Below are 17,806 nucleotides of genomic sequence, written 5' to 3'. Positions count from 1 at the left end.
AAAAGTCAGGAAAAATACGCAGGAGGCCACAGAGGGAAAACAGGTTGTTCCTTTGTTGATCTTTAGTCTTTAGTCTTGTGTTGTGGTGCTGAATGGAAAGCTACAGTAAAGTCACTTCATAATTAATTATTTTAAAAAATGCATTCATTTTTCTCTCTCTCCTTTTCTGGGGGCCCCTTTAAAAGTCCATATTCAGCGCAACTTAAACTGTATTTTGCCAAGCAATTACTAAGGACACAGACATATCAGTGAAAAAAAAGTCTTTTTAGTGACTCAACCCACAATATCAAGTAACAGCAATGTACAAATCATCTAATTGGCACTAATTTAAAGCTATTGAATCTTTAAGACATACACTCCAACACTGCAAGTGTTTACTCACCCAGAATACTTGCTGCTTTGTTATCCTGTTCGTTAATGCAAATTTGTTGAAGAAATATAAAATGTAGAACACTGAAATGGTCAAAAAGAGATTGTCATTTATTAAAGTAGAAAGTGTATAAGGACAAGAGCATGAAGGCTCTCTGCTGTCTCTGCTGAATACAGGGACAATGTTTTAGTTTGCAGGAGAAGCATCACAAAACTTAGTGAAGAGTGTTCAAGTGTAAGTTGGAAAAATATTTAAGGCTTTAAACTTTCAACTTTCCTTCTTTTGTTTCCAGACAAAGACTTGCTTTAAAATTTTCAGTATAAAGAAAATGGAAAGACTCTAAGTTATAGTTGTAAAGATTTCAGTCCTGAGGTCTGTACTACGAAGCAGGATTTGAGGTTAGGGGTCAGGGTTACGACGGTGGTTCACTTCTAACCAGGGTTCTTAACCATGGTAACTTATGCTGAACAGCTAACCTTCTCCGGAGCAGGTTAACTTCAGAGAATCAGATCACAATCTGTCAACACCCCGACCACTGACCAATCAGATCACTGTAAAAAAGGAGTCATCATTCCTACAGGATCCCTACATGGACAAAAGTCCTGAGTTTATGATAAAGTGACAAGTAAAAAAGAGAATTATATATTTTTATAGGTCAGTGCAGACATTTTATTGTTCCAGACTTTCATTTCCGCTCTGGATCTAAAACAGAGCTTCCAACAAACTGTTTACAACACTAAACACATAATGATGATTTTAGCTGCATTTTAATTGTGCAAAGATTGTTTTATCCCCGAGTGATAGTGTTGATGATTTTATGCTCTGATTCCATCACCACAGCACAGAATAACATGAGACAACTGTGTGATGATAACTGGAAATAAAAACGAAATATTGTCTTTTATTAGAAAATAATCCACACACTGTTAATTGGTTCCCATGATTATAAATGTAACATTTGGGTCAGATAGACCTCATCAGTCATTAGTCATCGGTAGCAGAAACAGTCTGGCATTACTTTTAAGTCTTTTTATGTGAAATTCAGAATGGTTTCTGATACTCACTCTATATTTAAGTCATATATAATCATTCCTACATGTATTTTAAGCCTTAGACAACTTTTAATATGTGGAATTTTGGTATCAGCCTTTCATGTCATATCATATGAAGTGCTTCATTCAGGGTTCTGATGATGTCGTTCATAATTAACAACCCTACCTCTTTCACATGAACACACTTATAGCTGGAAAATCCAGAGTTGACTGAGCTAGCTGATAACCATCTTTGTAGTACTGGTTATCTGGAGGGCCAATGTTAGGCTCAATGAAGCCAGCTAATGAAAAGATATCCCGGTATGTTGAACTTTGTAGTACAGGCCCCTGGTTGACACCTGTGGTTACTGGTGGTAACAGTAAATGGGTTTTAATAATGCACGTCCCAGACCTCCAATAGGAGGGTCAGCATCCCCGTCAGAAATGCAGGGATGCCGGTGTATCTGTTTCAGCTGCAAACAAACTGTGAGAATCCCATCATGTTGTATTGATAAAGAGGACAGTCAATAATGTTTTCTGACACAGTTCATACTGAACTCATGATTGAATGTTGTCTTCCACATTATGTAAAATGCACATACACTATGTGCTGGCTTTTGTCTTCCACATCATGTCCAGTACATGCATGTGCATGGGTATGCAATTTGAATCTCATGCAAGAATGATGGACTCTGCCAGTAAACAATAAAAACAGAGTATAGTGGTAATAAAATAATGTAAATGCATTGAATGGAAATTGCAAAAAAATATAGCCATAAATAGTCTAAAATTTTAGTTGGCATAATGGAAATTTTAGAGGTCATAACTTTAAGAAGTGTTCCACAAGTGAGTGAGTGAGTGAGTGAGTAGTATATTGGTCATATATTGCTGATATTTTCATCAAAGGTGAAAAAGTTGACATAGTTACTGATTTTAAATATCTTGGTGTGTCAGTGAATGCAAATTTTAACTTTAACTGTTGTATGTTTTGATTGTGGGGACTACAGATACAAATTAGTCTCGAGCTAACTCCGGTGCAGTGCATCTTTAATGTTTAAAACTGCACACTGTCCCAATCAATAAATCAAATAATAATAAATAGTAATGTTAATATAATAATATAATACATTTGATAAGCTTGATTTGAAATTGATGTTTTAAGTTGACAGACCATGTATATTAAAGTCAGTGTTAAGAAAATAAATAATAAATATGTTCTGACTTTGTCACACCACAGAAAAATGTATAATCAGCCACCCAGCCAAATTTGAACGATTAAAAAATTTGCCAAGTCTATAAAATTAGGCTTCAAAATTGTGGAAAAATAAGCAGTATTTTCTGCTCTGAAACACTGGGGTGTGTCTGCTGAAGTGCTCCCTGTTTATGCTCCTGTATAAAAAATAATAACATGATACATAATAGGCCTTGTTTGTAGGTTTAAGGCAAGCAACATGGATGATACTTTAAAAAATAAATTAACGTTAGGAGCCACTGTTTAATTCGGCACATATTTTGCAGGTAAATGTGGACTTAATGGATGTGGAGTAAAAATGTGTCACTTAAATGACTTGTTAACGAATGATCCATCACCAATTATTGTCATTTTTTTTCCAATGCAGTTCAGTGCTCTTATATTAACTAACTTCTCTGCTGAAAAGTTCTTGGCAGCTTCATTATGGCTGTCACCCTTGGAGCAATTGCTGATCAGTTGACTCTACCCATCCCTCCAGCTGGTGCTGAAGCCACAGCCACAGCCGCTGGCGGCTCCACTGATAAACAGTTGCTTCAGCTGGGTTTAAAATAACTCCTTGAGCACTAATGTTGACCGAAAATGGCCCCATTCACCAGTAACAGCAGATTATCCGAAGTGGATCCCACTTGTCTCTGATTAAAATCTGTAAAACTACCCGGCACAATTCAGTACTACATAGTTCAGTGTTTTCACATTTTTTTCATGCCATTATTTTCTAACATGTACAATGTGTAAAAAGTATCTCTAATTTTCCTTTACATGGACTTTAAATACTTGACATTAAAGCCTGTTTTTGATGAAGAATTTTTAACCTGACCTCATGGCTGGATTAACCTGCTAGGGGTCTCTGTGCCACAAAATGACAAAATGAGTTGCTAAGCCTCCATTAACCCCCTGCTCCTCCCACTCTCTGTGGAATATGTAGAGTATGCTGGAATGCTACCTGGCCCCCCAATTTGCATACAGATTGAAATTTCAGTCCTGGTTGATTTGGTGACACCTGTAACACTGGTGGTAACAGTGGGTGAGCTTCGATACTCCAGGGAACACTCTTTAAGCAGTTACTTTGTCCGACATACAACAGAATAGCAGCTGGTGTTTGCAGTGCAGCCAAAGAAAATCATGTTATAGGTGATGCGTCAGAGGGAACTTGAAATCCAGAATGGGAATGGCAGACACCACCACTAATGATGAAAACTACTATTATAGTTACAACTACTACTATTATTACCATACAGAAAGGTAGTTACAAACTGTAAATGATTGAATGGCCATTGCTAAAAAACAAAACAACGCAGACCCATAAACAGTATTAAAAACAGGGTTTGATTTAACCCTTTGTGCATGCAAAATGCAGGAAATTAAATTAAAGAATGAAGGTAATTAAAAGCAAGCAAGAGATAAAGAGATAAAGATAATAATATTAATTTGGGAATGTGTAACATTTTAGTAAAAAAACCCTGAAATTATAGAGATCTTAAAAGGTCTTAAAACCATGATAAAGAAATAACCAGGAACCAGCAGCCTTATCATATAAGTGGATATTGTGCCTTAATGCATTTTTCTCCAAACAAATGTTCAATTAAATAAGCACAAATTAGTTGGCACACATTTAGCCTGGAGCTTTCAGGGACCGGGAGCAATTGCCCGCCCACTGCTGAGTTGGTAAGCTTGACATGCACCATTTATGTGATGGAGTGACCCCAGCAGAAAGACCTTTCACCTGATGCTCTGAGCCATATATTAAGAGATTTATGTCATTAATAGTACCTGCTGGTCACAGGCTTTGATTGCGCTTTAAAATGCCTGCTGAAATGTTCAATAAGTCAACGATGCCAGACAAACATACAATTCAAGCCTGTAAACAGGTCTGATAGAGCGAACTAGATTCCTGAGTTTAAGTCACATGTCTACAAGGAGGAAATAAAATGCATCATGATGCATGGCAGCCTTCACACTAAATAAAAACAAATGATTGTTTCACAATCTTAAAGTATTTCAATTAGCTCTGGTGTCACATGCTGCAGAGATGTAATACCCTGAGTCACACACAATGCAGCGTCTCTTCAGTTAGCATGCATTAAGTTGCTTTATAAATGCTTAAAGATATTTTCTGGTGGTTCTGGTCTAATGGTGGGTTTTTTACCATACGAGGAACTACCATTGCAAGCCACAAGTCATACTGGAACATCTCCACCAGCCTGCAGCTGTGTCGGAGAACATATAAAGAACAGATGAATCTACTAGCTCTTGTTGGAGGTGTATCTGTTTTGGTTCAAAATGTGATCAATATTTTAAACCCACCTGGAGCATTTGCAGAGACACATTGATAGCACATTGATGGCTACAGTTAATAGACAGTGCAGAGGTGAAACAGACAGGGGAGGAAGATTTCTTCCAGAAATAAAGTTTTTTGTAATGTATGCTTTGGAAACCAATGCTAAATCAGAGTTGGAATAAAGAATGCCAGTGAAGTAGGCCTCGAGGTTTAACAGGAAAAGCACAGGTGTGATAGCTAAGTTCTATTCAAATGTCCCAGTAAACCATGACCGTGAGACAGTAAGGCACCATGTGCGATAGCAGGACCCTGACACTGAGGCAGCTACATGTAGCTGGATGGAGCCTTTCACAATGTTGACATGCATGAGAGTGGTGCAGGGTTAACACATGGCCATGTCGAGGAGCCAGATAGCTGTAGGAGTGTTATAAAACATTAGCTGCTAGCTGTGGCACTTGGTGTTGGATGCTTTGTTATTATTGTATGCAGAAACCCTTTGCAAACCCTTTACCCAGCTGCATGTTATTGAATATTCGAGAGGTTAATCATCAAAGCCACATTAATTCTAGTTGTCTGTTTTAATTAATATTCCGCTGGTTTGTTTACATATTTACGGAGCTGTGGATAACTGAAAGGTTAATAGACTAGCCATTATCTTCCATGGGCTCTGGATGCTTCAGTATCCTGATAAAAACACTCTTGGAGTTTGACGTAAATGATAATTTGGAAACCAGAGGGATTATAAAGCAGGTTCTTGACTGACTGAATGTGTGGTAGTCCATTAAAAAAGAAACACTAATTGTTCAAGTCTAAACCCCTGCAGAGCTCTCCTCACAAAACCTAATAAAATAATGATGTTATAAAGTGATAATGATAATATTCTGACTTTTTATTCTTTGAGGCACAAATCATCTCCTCCTTAAAACTGATAAGTTTTATTAGCTGAAAGAGTTATGGTAAAAGAACAAATTAGACAAACAGAGAGCTAAACTGATTACTGATTGTAATGTTTGATTTTTGTGTGTTAACATAGTTTAAATAGAACTGTATTAGCAGTAGCTATGTATATTGTAATATTGTGATGGACAACATAACTCTCTTATGGTACTACTCTCTTATTATATACAAGTACTTCTCAATTTATTCAGATCAAATTGGTTGTTTCACAGTATTGGAGCCAAAACTGTAAAAAGCATGAACTGTTTGGTTCTGAGCCTGGATTGTAGGACTTTGGTAGCCAGAACATAGGGGTCTTGGTGCAGAAAATGGTGTCCAAAAGTCAAAAGGAGATCTACAACAGAGCCAAACCATGAAGGCCTTTAAAAGTAATCAAAAGTTTCATTAACTGAATTTCAAAATGAATAGGGAGCTAACGTGTTGCAAAAAGGGCTGAATTTAAGTTAGCTGTACTTGGCACTGACATATAGTGTTTCTCAATAGAACGTCTTTATCTGTACAATTCATTCAACCTGCAATTCAACCTCCATCAACCTGGTGAACTGTTATTTTGCCCCCCTCATGTATGTTAAACGATCGCTTCACAATTTCTCAAGTGTGTCTTAAAACAGCAGTTAGGTGTCCATATGAACAGTGAAAGAGGTTTTCCTCGCTGTAATCATTCCTCTTGTTCATACTGGCTATTAAAAGATCCCCTTCAAATGTGCTGTCAATGTAAGTCATGGAGGACAAAATCCACAGTGTGTCCTCACAGTCAATCTATGCAAAAATGCACTTAAAAGTTGATGTGAAGCTTATATGAGGCTTCATCAGTCTGAGTTTAGTCATATTAAGTGGATAACTGCCACATTTACAGTCTTTTTAGCATCAAATTCCCTCTTTGTGTTTCCTCAGACAGTGTTTCCCTGTTGAGCTGCGATGGAAGTATAGTAACAAAAAGAGGGACTTTGGCACTAAAAAGACTGTAATGCTGAGAGATATCTACTTGCTTTGACTCATTTGGTCGCTGAAGCTTCATATTAACTTCAGATAAACTTTTAAATACATTTTTGCACAGAAGGAGGACTGTGGATTTTGTCCCAAATCACTTCCATTGTAAGTGCATTATAAAGGGATCTTCTAATGGTCAGTATGAACAGGAGGAATTGTTATGGCAAGAAAACATGTTTCAATGTTCAACTGGACACCTGACTGTTGTTTAAAGACAGACCTGAAAAATTGTGAACCTGTCCTTTAATGGAGTGGAGAAAATATTAGGAAAACTTTTTCACTATAATGCACTCCAGTACACCACAACCACCCACCACAACCTCAATCAAACATATGGTAGAGTTATCACCTTTCTGACAATGTCAACAAAAAACTGAAAATGTATATACTTGATAAAAGTAGAATTTGTGGCAGAGATGTTGTATTGGATTGCATTAGATTGTACAGGTGTTCCTAATAAAGTAGTGAGTGTAATGTCTTTCTCCATGCTGAAAGCTTGATGTTAGTTTTCTGATGATGTGCATGTTTTCAGCTGGAACTTACTTTGTTTCTTTATTGTGTTCACATGACTTTCTAATAAAATTGGTTTTACATAATTCAAAAGGTCTCACTTAAAGCACATTCAATTACAATATAAATAGTATTTTGTTAATGCATTGTGTGATTGCACCCCCAATGCCATTATATGACTGAATAAGTTGGCATTCTTCTAATCAGTGTTTAGTTTATTCACTGCATTACTGCGCGTAAACTGTAGTGGGAAGATTATTACCAATGCGTCATCCATACTGTTTATTTAATATGTCACTGTGAAACACCAGGCACAGCCTAATTAGGGTTTGTTTGAAACCACACCAGCAGAGGAACAATGGGGGAAGAATATATGTAAAAGGCTTGGAGTGTTTGGAGTCAAGGGTGTGTGTGGGAGATGATAGAGCAACAGTAGACACAGCAGTTGTTGGGATAGTTTGAACACTGGTGTTTTCATACTTAACATGCAATCTGATGATACATCTGAGGTCATGTAATACATTGAACCAAATAAACAAATGATCCACAAAATATGATAAAAATATGGACTTATGGAATGAAAAGCTGTAATTTTTTGTTTTTAAGCATTTCAATGGAGTACTGCATGCAAATTCTGTAGATCTCATGGTGTAAGCTCAAGGAGGTACTTAAGTTATAGCACCACCAGATCAGCATTACCAGTTAATCTCCCTGATGGCCAACTACACACCTACACACACACTGAGACAACAGTAGTCTATTGAAATGTCCTGCTTTATACATGTAAATGATACTGCTGTTAACTTCTAATGCTTCTACTGCTAATTTCTTTACTTGCCATGGGGCTGCTACTACATTGAAAATGCACCAGCAGCCACCCCAGGCCTCACCCATACTGTCTGTTATTAACGCTGAGCTGTTGCTTCTGATACTTGCTATTGCCTCTGCTAATTGCAAATTTACCTGTACTATAATGGCTCATATGGTAAATTCAACAAGTTATTCCATTTTTTACACTCTACTGCTTAGAGTTTCTTTTTTAAAAGATATATTCTTTCCTCATACTTTTTTCAATTGATGTTGAACTTCGCTCATCTAAACTGAAACTCAACACTTCCTGCAGATTTTTCATAATAAACTGCCTGCCAGGAAAGTGAGTGATTGTGCCATTTGAGCTGCTGGAAGACTTTTAATGTGATATCTGTGCAGGATGTGTTTAATTTTATTGACAGTAGTTTAGAATCTTAGAATCCAAAAATGGCAAAGTGGATGCAAGTGGAAATAAATGGTGAATGAAAACAGCATTTCTGTTGGAGAAGAGAAAGTGAGAGCAGCAGAGTGGTGAGTGTGTGGAAGTGTAAATTTGGATGAATTGTTTTAACCAGGAAGCAGGTGGACTTTGGAATAAATGTCTGTTTCGAATAAAAGCCTGTTCCAAATTAAGGCCTAAGGCCTGTTTCACAAAAGTGATTTGCGAGCACTGCTTACAAGCAGATGGCAAATGACAGCGGCATCACATTTCACAGAGGATTGTTGTCACTAACTGTGGACACATTTGCAAGTCTCACATGAATCATGCATATTTTGTTTTAATTAGAAAAACCTGTCCAGATCACTGCAGGTGGGTATGATCTCATGTTGCAAATCACAGATTACATGTTGCAAATTTGGTGAAACAGGCCCCTCAATCTATCTGCTGTTGAGGTAAATAAAGGCCAATGCCACTGTGACAGCTCTCTTGACTTACTGTGTGCTGACCATTTTCATATTGAAATTGGGGTAAGATGTCTGTGGGAAACTGAAAAACATTCTCAAAGCTAATGTAATTGAAGAGGGAACTTTAAGTATTTACCTAATGTGTCTGCAAAGATACAGACTTGGTTTGACCTTTGGTTGGTGCATTTTTTGTCAGACAGCCAAAATAAACAGTTGTGTATGTGCACATACTCACTCATATGCATACATGTGAACACCAACCCTGTCTCCTGGAAATTCCATTCATATACGACTAAATTGCAACAGCAAATATGTTGTGCTGGAAATGTAATGCTGCTGAATGTTTTCTCTGAACATAATGAGAAAATGTTGATGAACATATTTGGCAAGTTGCAAAAATGTTGATAATGAACATATGATTGAAATGTTTTTCCACCAAAATATCCGATCTTGAGGTAAAATATCTGCAAGTAGAAACCACAGCAATATTTAACTTTTATGGTTGTGTTTAGACTCTGGCAGCACTTTGTTAAAGTTAGAGAAAGACTGTGGTCTTGGTTTAATACAGAAAAAAGTCTGAAGCACATGTTTATTAACATTTAAGCCACACCACCATCTTTCACTCCAGAATCTTTCACAAACCTGAACCAAAGTGCTTTTGTTGCATATACCTGAACACATGTGGGACTCGAGATGTGAACTGTGGCGGCAGAGTTCTGCATCTTATGGATGGGTAACATGGGATGTTACCCATCCACCTCACCTCCTACCTCTGAATTCAGTGTGATATATAAATGTATTTTCATTAATTTGAAAATTTATTACCTGTGAACATAAACAAGGCAGCAATTATGTTTGTCACAACATAACTGGGAAAATAGTTTAGTTGTATATGAACATAATTTTTAGGATATAAGGTTGTGCGTGCACACACACAGTTAAAGAACCTAACTCTGCCAAAAGTTTGCTATATTGAATATGTGTCTTTCCTGAAACCTGTCACAAACTGCAGAGCAGGCAGGTGGAACCAAATGCAGAGACAAGAAGCAGGGCTGAAGAAAACCTTCTTTATTTCAGGGATGAACAGACTCCCAGAACAGAACAAAACAGGACTAACTGAGCAGAACCAACAACTCAACAAAGACTGGACTGAGACTGAAATGAGACTGGACAACAAGAAACAGCTGGTACAACACAAGGGCAGGCTGGGAGCTGATAGGCTGGGAAGACACTGGGAGCAGGGCAGGACTGACAAGACTGATATAGGGCAGGTGTGAAGGTGACAGCAGACTGGGGAAGAACACTGAAACAAGGGCAGGGCTAACGAGGATGAATGCAGAGGAGGTGTAAGGAGGAGTACATGAACACAGGAGGAAAAACACAGGGCAAACAGAAAACAAAAAACCCAGAAACACTATGAGCACAGTCCAACCAGTAAAAGCAACCTGAATGACATAAAGCCAGAAGTCTTAAAGTCCCTCAAAAGTCCAACTCAAAACAAGCCCTCTCCCACACAGTCCAATCACAAAACAGAACAGTCAGAGGACATCAGAGGGGTGTACTACAAAGCAAGTTCAACATACCCAAGCTTTCTTTGTGTGAGCTGGCTTGACAAACCCTAAACTCACAATCAGAGATAACTGGTATCACGACGGTAGTTATGAACTTTCTTTGTTTACCCAGCTTTCTGCTTCAGGCTTTGTGTGTGACCCCATGAAAGGGGAGGTTTGACGCATCATTTGACTCTTTTTCCGCACAAAATTGACAGATCGCGTGCCGCCTGCTTCAGTCAGTCATTATAACGGAGAGCTATGAGTAATATAAATACATTATCACAACAAAAAGCAACACTGTTGCTGCAAATAAGGCAAGAGAGGAATGCTGGCAGAAAACTGCTGATCGTGTAAATTCGTTAATTAAAAAACTAATTAATAATTAGTGAAAATACTTATTATACTCATATTTTACCAAGCAATGCACTCTCCATGCCTCCCACATCCAAAGCAGCTCTTAAACTTTAAACTTGATGCAGCAGATTTAAACATTATACTCAAGAAGTGCATTCATGCCTGACTCTCTCCCATAATGAAGGATAACTGGAAATCACTTTAGGTTTTGGCCAAATCAAAGTAAAATTAATATTATAGATTGAATATTATCTGTGATAAATACCAACAGACTAATCGATTTTTTTTTGTTCAAAGTATTTCTTCATTAGTTTTTTTGTTTTTATTAGTTTTGTTTTTTTTTTTTAATTTTGAAATGCAGTTTGATATATTGTAACAAAATCCCATCCTCTAAGTAACCCTGACCTATTACACCACTACAAATTTACAATATGACATATCAAATCAATGGTAAGTATGATAAAAGACTAATCAATTTTCTAATCAGTGTTCTAATAGCTGCAGTACCAGCAGTGTTAAATGGACTTGGCAGAAAATCAGGTAGTTAGTGAAAGGGCGGCGCTTTTTATTGCCGATTTTAGCTGAAACTCGGAACAGTTTGCAGCATAAGTTACCATGATGATCTAGCCAGGTTAAAAGAGAGCCACCTCCGTGACATTGAAAACCCTGGCTTTAGGCTCAATTTACTTTGCTAACCCACTAATCTTGCTTTGTAGTACACCTCTCAGGTGGACTACGGCAACTAAGGAATACAGAGACATACTGTCAGAAACGTCACAGGCTCAACAATCATACAGAAGATCTGGAATTAATACACACACAGAGTGAACACAGGAACCCAAAAGAACAAAAACATAAAGATAACATAAAAACACAAAAACCATGAGTCCATGACAAAACTGGACTTGTATCATGATTTTTTTCTCTGATTTTAAACTGATTTGACTTTTTTAATATAAATCAGAGACTAAAATGAATATTTAAAATTGATATGATACATTTCCACAATGTGTGTAAGTACTGTGCTGCTCTGTTTAAATCTGCTGTAAACCATTTTCAGACCTCACCTGAGATTCTGCAGCTCTGTGCTTCTTTCAGTTTGTTGATTTGGGCAGCACAGCTAAGAGTTTCATGACAGAGCCACAGCAATGCTCAAACCTACTGTATCTTTAAATATCTCAAAAACTTCTACTTGAATTATTTTTCAGTCAGCTCCTGAACTTGTGGATAGATCTTTCATTATGACATCAGAGCGCACCTGAGAGGCTGCATCTCACCTGTCTGTGTGTGCATCCCAAGTCTCTTAAATTGCATTCACGTTTCCCTCACTTGCGTCTTTTTCTTGCCTCTTATTCCCTCCCACTGTGGATGAGTGGAGAGACGCAAGGAAACAAGGAAATTTGTTTTCAGAGAAATGAGACGTCCTTTCCTCTGAAGTGTCACGTGAAGCGATATCCGTTTGTGATGATGGCAGCAGCTGATCACAGCTGGATCAGCTGTCAGTCAGCTTTAACAGCTGTAGAAACTTCTAATGGAGTTTATGTCTGCACACACGTGCACTGTGATAATAATAATAAAGGCTGTTTCCTCTCTGCAGCCTGTTACCTGTTTAACAAACACCTAATGAAAGACCTGCATTCTGTATTTACACTGTGTCCTGTGTACTGCTCAGAGACATGAACCATTTCTACTTGCATAATGTGTTTATACTATTTATTGATTATTTGCATCTGTATTTTTTGATATTCTGATTGTGAATTCATTATTTAATAATCCGGAATATGATCAGGGTGTCTTTTGAACACTGGAAATGTATATGTATAGGGCTAAATGTTTCAGGGAAAACAGAATATTCTTATTAGTTAAGCTCAGCTGTTACTGATACTTTTCTTCTTTAAAACAGACCTCATTGTCATTTGTTTAGCCAGTAGAATGTCTCTATCTATCTTCCACATACTGTCACAGGTTTGTTTGTTTTTAGCATTATGTTTTGTTACAGTTCCAATGTATCATACTCATCATGCTTTTCCAGTAGTTACCATGGATGTATTAAGAGAAGTGGATATGGTGTAGCAGCTAAGCCATGCTGCCAATTTGTCCCAGTGGCCACACATGGTATTGAAGCAAAGAAATCCCCTGCACAGCAAAATTGTTTAAAAAAAAAAGTTAAAAAAGGACATTTCAAGACTTGTCACATCTGTCAGTTAAAAGGAAAACTGAATCAAACTATTACACCTACGCCTTGGCAACCAATTTTTATCCCGTGATTTCACCAACATTTGAAATCATTAAGTTGCACATAGCTCAAAGCTACTGGGAGGAGGGGCTGCCCAGGTTTTTATTAGCAGCTAGAGAGGTTGTACGAGAAACCACTGGTGTCAGCCTGAGTGATCTTTGTTTTGGGCATGCTGCATGACCCTGGTCATTGTACAAGACCAGTGGAAATCTTCCAAAATGCAGTAAAACCTGCTTTAAGCTTATGCTAATGGGTTTCAGGGGCTATATGAAGCAAGTGAACTGGCAAAAGAAAAGCAGAGAAAAGAGAGAAATTATGTAAAGACTTTCTCACACATAAAAAAACAGACTCTGACTGGGGTCCATCATTACTAGCTTACACCACTGGGTGTACAGTTACATATGTCGGTGCTGGGAGGAGCATGTTTGGTTATTAGCAATAATTAATAATTATCAAAGGTAATTCTTAATTATTAAAATCAATAAAATTATTAATACAAATAAATAATACAGGACATCATCAGGAACCCAGAACCGATAACCAAACAGTAAGGTAGTCTCATAAAAGGAGTTCACTTAAAATGCTAATATCTGAGGGATATCAACATCCACTGGTGAACGAAGAAGGTTTGAGTCTGACCTCTGGCTCTCTCAACCAGCCTCTTATCACAACAATTAAACACAATAATCACAGAAGACTTCTCTTTAAATGTACAACAGAATTCATTAAACTCAGCAATAATTAATAAAATTAATGAATGCTTCAGTCACCAAATCACTGTACTATAACTACACTACTTAAGCATAATAAAGCAACAGCTGTATATGGTTAAACATGCATGCAGGTGAATGCGTGTGTGTGTGACAAGATGGCAGATGTGATCTGGGCTGATGATGTGTGAGAGTTAAGATGGCGGATGTGACTAAAGGAGGAAGTCACGTCACGTGAGGATCAAATGGCAGATGTGACCATGGTGTTTTGGTCGGAGACAATAGCAAGATGGCTCAACATGTGTCTATAACAATAGGATATCTTGGGAGCAGAGTTGAGCTCTGTTGCTGAGTTATCTGCCCACCAAATATGTGTGGGGGTGTGAGTGTTTATGTGTATGTAAACAGGGTTGATAGCAAGACAGTGGAAAAGACAGAAACGCTGGTTCACTGCAGAGTCCTGCGACCGTGGGGAGAGAGCAGCAGTTGCTTTGTCTCACAGAGAGCATGCATATGGACGGTAGTCTGTAACGCAAGTTGTCTGGACTGTTAACCAACAAAGCAACCTGCTTATTCGCTCATGGTGGCACAATACAGAGCAGTCCCGAGTGGGACAACACAGATCAGCTTAGCGTGATGAACACAACTAAACAAACAGCAGGCATCAACACTCCTCAGAGCTGAACAACAGGACTCGGTGGTCTGTCAACTGTAGCAATACAGCTTAACAAGCAATAAAGCTAACAAACACACAATACAACACTGTCTCTGCTATATTTACAGGCAATATTTATGCTAGTTCTGACCATGATAACAATTGTGGACACATGTCTAAAAACCAATACAAGAGTGTGATGTCTTGTGGCCACATTGAGAACTGTAGTATTGATACATGTGTTGTGTTTATTTGTCTCTGTGATTATCTATGTGAGAATTATTCCATCTAAGTTAATATGCTCTGTGCTTGTGTATGAATGACACAATGCCATATGTCATGCTTTGTCAACCAACATCCAACCGTGGATGCATGTTACCACTGCAGTGATGCATGTGGGGTCATGGGCATTATTTTCTCCAAAATTTGCAAAAATTATGATTAGCTCATACAGGATTGCATGACATACTTCATCGTGGAGCTGGTATCAGATGATTAAAGCGCTAGCAATGGTAGTTCTGTTCATGTTTGTTTCTGTTGCTTAAATGCCATCTTTCTCAACTCAATCATCTGACTGAGATCAGCTGGCCTATGGTTGTGAACCTGTTGATGTAATCGTTTTGATGTAATTTTGTGCTTTATCAATTGAATGTCAATTTAATCAGGTCACATCATGACACAACATGCTTTCAGGGTTGTTAGAGTGGAACAGATGTACACATTACATGTATTGTATCATTTCCGGTTGCCGACTGTGTCTACTGATAGCGTTGTTGCTGCTCTCATCTCAGTTGATTTTCCTATATATATCACATTACTGTGGATTAATTGTGGATTAATATCTGCTGTATATTTAAACTTTCGCTAGTTTTACACAAGCACTCTCAGCGCTTTTCTCTTAGCGACTTTTCTCGCTAATCGCACAAGTTGTTAGTCACTTTAGCTCTGCAGCTAGCACTAGCAGCTAACTTAAACTAAGTAGTTAGCGATGGCTTCTCTCTCTCCCTCTCGTTCTCCTGCTCTCTCTTGCTCGGTGTGTCAAATGTTTAGTTATTCCTCTGCCTCCTTTAGTGATAGTGGTAAGTGTAATAAGTGTAGTTTATTTGCAGCACTGGAGGCAAGGCTTAGTGAATTGGAAGCGCGGCTCCGCACCATGGAAAAACAATCAGCTGCTAATATAGTTAGCCAGCCCCTAGTATCCGGTGCGGGCCGACCTAGCGTAGCTCCCACTCCCCCGGCAGCTCCCGAGCAGCCGGGAAGCCAGGGCGGCTGGGTGACTGTCCAAAGGAAGCATAGCCCTAAGCAGAAGCCCACGGTTCACCACCAACCAGTTCATGTTTCTAACAGGTTCTCCCCACTCAGCAACACACCCACTGAGAAACAAACTCTGATTATTGGCAGCTCCATAGTCAGAAACGTGAAGTTAGCGACACCAGCAGCTATAGTTAAATGTATTCCTGGGGCCAGAGCGGGCGACATTGAGTCAAATTTAAAACTGCTGGCTAAGAATAAACGTAAATATGGTACGATTGTCATCCATGTCGGCGGTAATGACTCCCGATTACGCCAATCGGAGATCACCAAGATTAATGTTGAGTCGGTGTGTACATTTGCAAAAACTATGTCGGACTCCATCGCCCCCTTAAAAAAGAAGATAATAAAACATAAGAGGTTAGCTCCATGGTATAACTCCCAAACCCGCAAATTAAAGCAAACATCGCGAAAATTGGAAAGGATTTGGCGTTCCACCAAAGTAGAAGAATCTCGCTTAGTCTGGCAAGATAATCTTAAAACATATAGGAAGGCCCTCTGTAATGCCAGAGCCGCCTATTACTCAGCATTAATAGAAGAGAATAAAAACTGCCCTAGGTTCCTTTTCAGCACTTTGGCCAGGCTGACAAAGAGTCATAACTCTACTGATCCATGTATTCCTATAGCTCTCAGTAGTAACGACTTTATGAGCTTCTTTAATGATAAAATTCTAACTATTAGAGACAAAATTAACCACCTCCTGCCCTCAACAGGCACCGTTCTCTCCCCAAACACAGGAACCTTGGTAACGGCAGTAAATCCTGACATATATTTGGACTGTTTTTCTCCAGTAGACTTGTCTGAACTAACTTCAATGATCTGTTCAGCTAAACCATCAACCTGTCTCTTAGATCCCATCCCAACTAGGCTGCTTAAGGAAGCCTTACCCTTAGTGAGCACTTCTTTACTAGATATGATCAATCTGTCTTTAGTAACAGGCTATGTACCACAGTCTTTTAAAGTAGCTGTAATTAAACCTCTTCTTAAGAAGCCTACTCTTGATTCAGGTGTTTTAGCCAATTATAGACCTATATCTAACCTTCCATTTCTATCTAAGATCCTTGAGAAAGCAGTCTCTAATCAGTTATGTGACTTTCTACATAACAATAGTTTATTTGAGGATTTTCAGTCAGGATTTAGAGCACATCATAGCACAGAGACAGCACTGGTGAAAGTCACAAATGACCTCCTAACTGCATCGGACAAAGGATTTGTCTCTATACTTGTCTTGTTAGATCTTAGTGCTGCATTCGACACAATTGACCATCAAATCCTTTTGCAGAGACTGGAACATTTAATTGGCATTAAAGGAACTGCATTAAGCTGGTTTAAGTCCTATTTATCAGACCGATTTCAGTTTGTACATGTGAATGATGAATCCTCCGTGAAGGCAAAAGTTAGACACGGAGTTCCACAAGGTTCTGTACTTGGACCAATTCTATTCACCTTGTATATGCTTCCTTTATGTAATATTATTAGGAAACACTCCATAAATTTTCATTGTTACGCAGATGACACCCAATTATATTTATCAGTGAAGCCAGATGAACCCAATCAGTTAAACAAACTCCAAACATGCCTTAACGACATAAAGACCTGGATGACCTGCAATTTTCTACTACTAAATTCAGATAAAACTGAAGTTATTGTGCTTGGCCCTAAACACCTTAGAAACACATTATCTAATGATAAAGCTACTCTGGATGGCATTACCCTGGCCTCCAGCACCACCGTAAGGAATCTGGGAGTTATCTTTGATCAGGATATGTCCTTTAACTCCCACATAAATCAAATTTCAAGGACTGCCTTTTTTCACTTACGTAATATCACAAAAATCAGGCACATCCTGTCCCTAAAAGATGCAGAAAAACTAGTTCACGCAT

The sequence above is a fragment of the Thunnus maccoyii genome, chromosome 12, assembly GCF_910596095.1.
Source record: "Thunnus maccoyii chromosome 12, fThuMac1.1, whole genome shotgun sequence".
In the NCBI taxonomy this organism is placed as follows: domain Eukaryota; kingdom Metazoa; phylum Chordata; class Actinopteri; order Scombriformes; family Scombridae; genus Thunnus; species Thunnus maccoyii.
Note: the sequence above shows the minus strand (reverse complement) of the source record.